The following is a 5,814-nucleotide window of genomic DNA, read 5'->3' on the forward strand; positions in this document are numbered from 1 at the left end:
GCTGACACCGGAAGTAGCGACTAACTTAAGACAGCCGGGCAACACAGAAGATACCGGATCAAGAGTGGCAGAAAAATATGTGATAGGTTTCTGCACGTTTCCATGTTGTTGACTGAAAACTGAGAGAGCGAATCCATCTGTCTCACTGCAGGACAGAATAAAACATTTGAGTTTCAGACAGGCATTCCCAGAGCAGGGGCACGGAAAAGGTTTTCTCTCAGCTCTGTGAAGGTACATATGCAGTTGTCATCCAACAGTAGCAGATCAGACACATTCTTGTGTGTCAGCCTCTGTGAAGGCTTGGCCAAAAGGAAAAAGTTTGGAATCCACTGACAACTGTAGCTACCCATTCCCAGAATCATCCTGATTTATTTCTGAGTTCTTGGGGGATTAATTTTCAGAATTGCTGCAATTCTCTCTTGTGACACTTTCCGTGCATCTTTCTTATTCTGATGTCATATGTACAAGACATCTTTCTTACAGTACTGCAATCTAGTTGGGCAAGATTCATGTCAATTCTCAGCTAACTTGTTCAACAGGGCAATGTTTTCGTACTTGCAAGCTTCGTGAGTATTCAGCACCACTAACAGGTCGTCAATCTACTGGACCAGAACTGAGTAAAAAGGCAGGGCATTTTAAGGGACTTCAGATTCTTTTTGAAGATCTGTTGAAGATTGAGGGGCAATCGGTATACCGTTGTGGGACTGGGCACCTTGCCAAAACACGTCCACCAAACTGAAACAGGTCAATTACAGTGAGCCACTCAGCTTCACATGGAATTTGAAACAAAATCACTGCTGGATTCGGTACCACAAGATAGCAAGGGACCACTATTTCATTTACCTTCCTAAGAACTTGGATTATACAGTATTTTCTATAGGCCTTCTGCAGTCCAATAATGTGTGAGTTACATGGACTTCCCAATACCTCATTCAGAATTCCCTGATCATCATAGACTCAATCACTGGGTTAATCCCTGCAATTGTTTTGGGTGTCATGCTATATTGGGGTATTCTCGGGTGATTAGCATTTGGCGGCCCAGTTTTCTTGACAGGCTCAACACCTTTGATGAGTCCTATCTCTTTTCCTGAAAAGTCCCAGATTTCAGGGGACACAGTATCTCTCAAATCTGCGGGTAAATCATTGCATGTTAGCATAGGGAACAGTGTGACACTTGTGGTTTGATTCTCAGTCTTAAATGCCACATCCTCATCAGGAGTCTGGATCTCTCTGCCTTTTGGGGTACAATATATTGAACAGTTCAGCTTGCACAGCAAGTCATGCCAAAGCAGACTCACAGACCACAAATTGGTGCTCATCTTCAAACAATCCTATTTTTGCAGGGGCAGCTTCTGGTATTCAGCTTATCAATTGTTTGTTTGCAGCTCCTACAGCTTGGATCCTTCTTCCCAACAGGGGTAGGCGGGGAAAGTCTGCTGTTCTCACAGTAGGTGGGCAACCAGAAAGGACACCTGGTGGTCATTCATGTCACAATGAACATATGGATAATGCTGATATACCTCTAAGGATGCGCCAAGTATGCATCCCCCCCATCACCACAGGCACCATCATTTGGAAGTATCTGAGAAGTATTTATCATCCAAAGGAATAAATTGGAATAAGTTACTATTAGGTTAGAATTCACATTTGTGACTTGCTTTGAATTTTGTCAGGGATCATTTGACTGTTGTTGGGGCATGTGAAACCTGCATTTGTTGTTTTTGGGACACATTAGAATTCTGCATTTGGGGACACTGTACTTGCTGCATCTGAACCTGATTAACTCCCTGTATTTGCACAAATCCACCATTCTGTATCTGAATATTATTCACATTAAGGAGACTCCTCTTCCATTGGCCAGATTTGCCAACGTGACATGGATTAGTCATTTTCAAAGTCATCACATCCACACCTGTATTCAACTCAAAAGGAACACCTTATCTTCTACTTTGTGGCTGGAAACCATTGTGATAACTTTGCATAACATAATGAACATACAGGTCCAAGGGCTAATCCAATAGTCTACTGGGCAGGGGCATCAATGGGGAATGCAGGCACCTCAGGAGTGAGGGTGGAGAGAGCGGGTGGGCCTTCTGTCTGGGCCTGAAGTGGGGGTCCGTAGGGATGGACTTGGATGGGGGGGTCCTTGGGCTTGCCCTTGGAGGTGGGGGTGTTTGGGCTTGGCCTTGGAAGTGGAGGGAGTGGGCTTGGCCTGGGAAGTTGAGGGAGTGGGCTTGGGCTTGCGTTTGGCAGCAAGAGCAGTGGACGTGACAGGGGTGGAAGTGGCAAGTGGTGGAGGGTCATGGGCAGGGACAGTGACATTTTTTGGGGACACATGGGAGGACAAGGGTTAGATGTTTAGTAGTGGGTATGGTCGTGAGGTATGTACGTGCAGGTGTCTTGGGTGCAGGTGCGTGGGTGGATGATATGTGTGTGCTGCGGGACTGTTGGGTGGGTGAGCGTGGGCATTTAGATGTACTGGGAGGAGGTGGGGAGGAGATGGCAGGGGGGAAAGTGTGAGTGAATGTTGGGGTGGTGTCTGCAGGTAGGGTGGTTGTGCTGTATGTGGGTGTGTTGACATTGTGGTGTCTACTCCAGTGGTGTATGGGGTGCAGGAATGAGGGTCCAGAGGATGTGGTGACGGTGGCAGTGAGGGCTCATGTGGCAGGATCAGTGACTGATGTGATGATGACTGCAGGTGTGAATGGTGTGTCGACTGTCAGGAGGAGGTGGTGGGGGAGTCGGTGCATGGTGTGAATGTTGTCATGTCTGCATGTGTCTGTTGAGTGTGTGCATGGTGGTGGTGGTGTCTGTGGTGCTTATGTCTGTCCTTATGTACTGTGTCTGTTGATGTGGATGCATCTGGGTCAGTAGGTGTGCCTTGAATGGGTGAGAGGAGTGGGGCGTGGGATTGGGACCAGGTAGCTGGAGGGGGGGACGGAAAAAGAAGGGACACTGGTTGCCACCAAGGCGGAGGCCAGAGCCTGAAACGATCTTTGTAGGCCAAACAGGGCACTGTGAATGCGTTCCAGGAACGCATTGCACTGTTGGATCTGGATTGGCAGTCCCTGGATGGCATTCACAATAGTTGTCTGCCCCACAGAGATAGACCTCAAGAGGTGGGGAGCTACAGGGAGAGTGGTGCTGGTAAGGGGGTTGGCGGGCAAGGATGGTGCTGGGATGATCCCAGATGGGTCCACCACCACCAGGGAGCGTCCATCGGAGGAGGAATGAGCAGATGTAGTCGTCGAACCAGTCTCCACCGTGGTACTCCCCTCGCTCTCTGTCCTACTGGTCCACTCAGCTCCACTGCTATCAGCCTCCTGGATCCCGAGGGCTGCAACTTTCCCACTCGCCGGTGCCCCTTATCCTTCGCCAGATGATGCTGATGCACACAAACACAGAGGAGGACAGGGAGGGAGAGAGAGAGAGAGACAGGGTGAAATCGGTCAATGCCAGCACAACAGTCACACAACAGTCACACAGTGTCAGAGTCACCAGATCCTCGGGGTCTGTGCACGTTCCCAACACGTCCACCACTGAACAGCTCCAAGACTCTGATAGATAAATCACAGAGACTGTGAGAGTTCAAGAGGGGAAGAGGGGATTAGGAAGGGAACAGCTGGGAAGGAGACTTGTAGTAAGAAAAAGGTTAGAACACACAATATGAAAATTATATCTCCTGAAATCAATACTAGACTATGATTCTAAGCCTAGTCACTCTGAAAACATGAACAATCTAAGAGTTAAGTTTAAAATGACTAAGTTTCAAGATGGCCGGATACCTGTAAGGGAATCAAGATGAATAAAATGAAAACTTTCTTATTCAAGTACTTTACTTTACATGAGAATCAGAAAAAACAGTCTGACTAAATTTTAAACCAGTCATATCAATCCTGTTTTGAGAATGTATACTAGGACCATACAATATTGCATCTAGAAACTCTGGCCTTCTGTGTACTCTTAAAATGTTTCAACACAAATTGTGCATATTGCAGATATATATATATATATATATAGTAAACACCATAAAATGATTGTGCACCATGAATAACACAATATGGATTCAGGAAACAAATCACATAACTTGTCAACTCGAATATTACATAATAAATATCTTAGAATAGTGGCATACAATAAACAACATGAAATAAACTTGAGGAGAGAATCGTGCGTCTTGCCGATTCGAGTGTCACCATGTAAAATACCAAGAAATGGTAGCACGCAATGAATATCAAAGTCAAATCATCATTAATCGAATCACGCGTCTTGCCGATTCGTAAAACACGATGTAAATGTCAAGAAATAAGAGCTCACAATAAATAACAAGATCAAAGTACAATGAAACGAATCGCGCTTCTTTTGCCGATTCTTAAGCCACCATGCCAATGTCAAGAAATGGTAGCACGCAATAAATAACAAAGTCAAACCTTTATGAAACAAATTGCGCGTCCTGCCTATTTGTAAACTACCATATAAATGTCAAGAAATGGTAGCGCGCAAGTAATCTGTTACTCGTTTATTTAAGAATTAAACCAAGAATATGAAAATTCTCAATAACGGTGTCGGAACAGTTCAACCACCGTCTTACCGCCTGGAACAATGATCACCAATGAAGGATGAAGGGCAGAAGACTGGAAGATCCAAATAGGCCGCCGGGACAGGAGCTCAGGAAGAAGCTGCTGCTCTGCACCGGGACCTCTGAATAGTGAGCACTGGGAGTTGGGCTGGCTCTCTTTTATAGAGTCTTGGCCCAGCCCAGAACCACGCCCAGGCATGTTGCAGGGAAAGTCTCTGGAAGGCCCTGGAAAGGGGCCACACCCTAACACACTCTGAAAACCTGCAGCAATACATTGCAAAGGAACAGTATTTGTAAGCATATTAAAAATAAGTTTTCAGGATTGAACTCTGCAATGCAAAAGGTTAAACCACAACATATCAGCACAATGCATAAATTACGTTGTTTTGAGAGTGCTGGGTTTTTGCATTTTTGTCGCCAATAGAGCGCGTACTGCTCTGGTGTTGACAGTACTCCCCTCTCCCAGACGCGCTCTAGGGCCTGGTTTGCTTGGATTAAGAAGGTGAAAGCATCTCACAAGTACTGGAGCATGAACATCAGATGCGGAAACCCATGAGTTACTTTCAGGACCATAACCTTTCCATGAGATTAAGGGCCAGATGTAGGTATCCTTTTGCGCCTCGCAAACGGCGAAAAACGCCGTTTGCGAGGCGCAAAAGGCCTCCCGCGATGCAGAAACACATTTTGCGAGTCGGTACTGACTCGCAAAATGTGTTTCCGACTCGCAAATAGGAAGGGGTGTTCCCTTCCTATTTGCGACTGCATCGCGATGTAGAGTTGATTTGTGACCACGAAAGCGGTCGCAAATCAACTCGCAGTTACCATCCACTTCAAGTGGATGGTAACTCATTCGCAAACGGGAAGGGGTCCCCATGGGACTCCTTCCCCTTTGTGAATGCAAAAAAAATTTTTTTTTCAAAGCAGGCAGTGGTCCTATGGACCACTGCCTACTCTGAAAAAAAACTAAACTAAATGGTTTCGGTAATTTTTCTTTTTGCAGCTCATTTTCCTTTAAGGAAAACGGGCTGCAAAAAGAAAAAAGAAAACTGCTTTATTCAAAAGCAGTCACGGACATGGTGGTCTGTTGTCTCCAGCAGGCCACCATCCCCGTGAGTGCCTAGACTCGCTATGGGGTCGCAAACTGCGACCCACCTCATAAATATTCATGAGGTGGGTCTTTGCGACCCCATAGCGAGTCGCAGAAGGTGTCTGAGACACCTTTCTGCATAATATTT

At 46.1% G+C, this 5,814-nt stretch overlaps 1 pseudogene; it reads left to right on the plus strand.

Annotated features, from left to right (window-relative positions):
• Positions 1 to 5,424: 5,424 nt before the first annotated feature.
• LOC138297993 (small nucleolar RNA SNORA35) lies at positions 5,425 to 5,547 on the plus strand (annotated as a pseudogene).
• Positions 5,548 to 5,814: the final 267 nt, after the last annotated feature.

Source organism: Pleurodeles waltl, chromosome 5, assembly GCF_031143425.1.
Source record: "Pleurodeles waltl isolate 20211129_DDA chromosome 5, aPleWal1.hap1.20221129, whole genome shotgun sequence".
NCBI classification, from domain to species: domain Eukaryota; kingdom Metazoa; phylum Chordata; class Amphibia; order Caudata; family Salamandridae; genus Pleurodeles; species Pleurodeles waltl.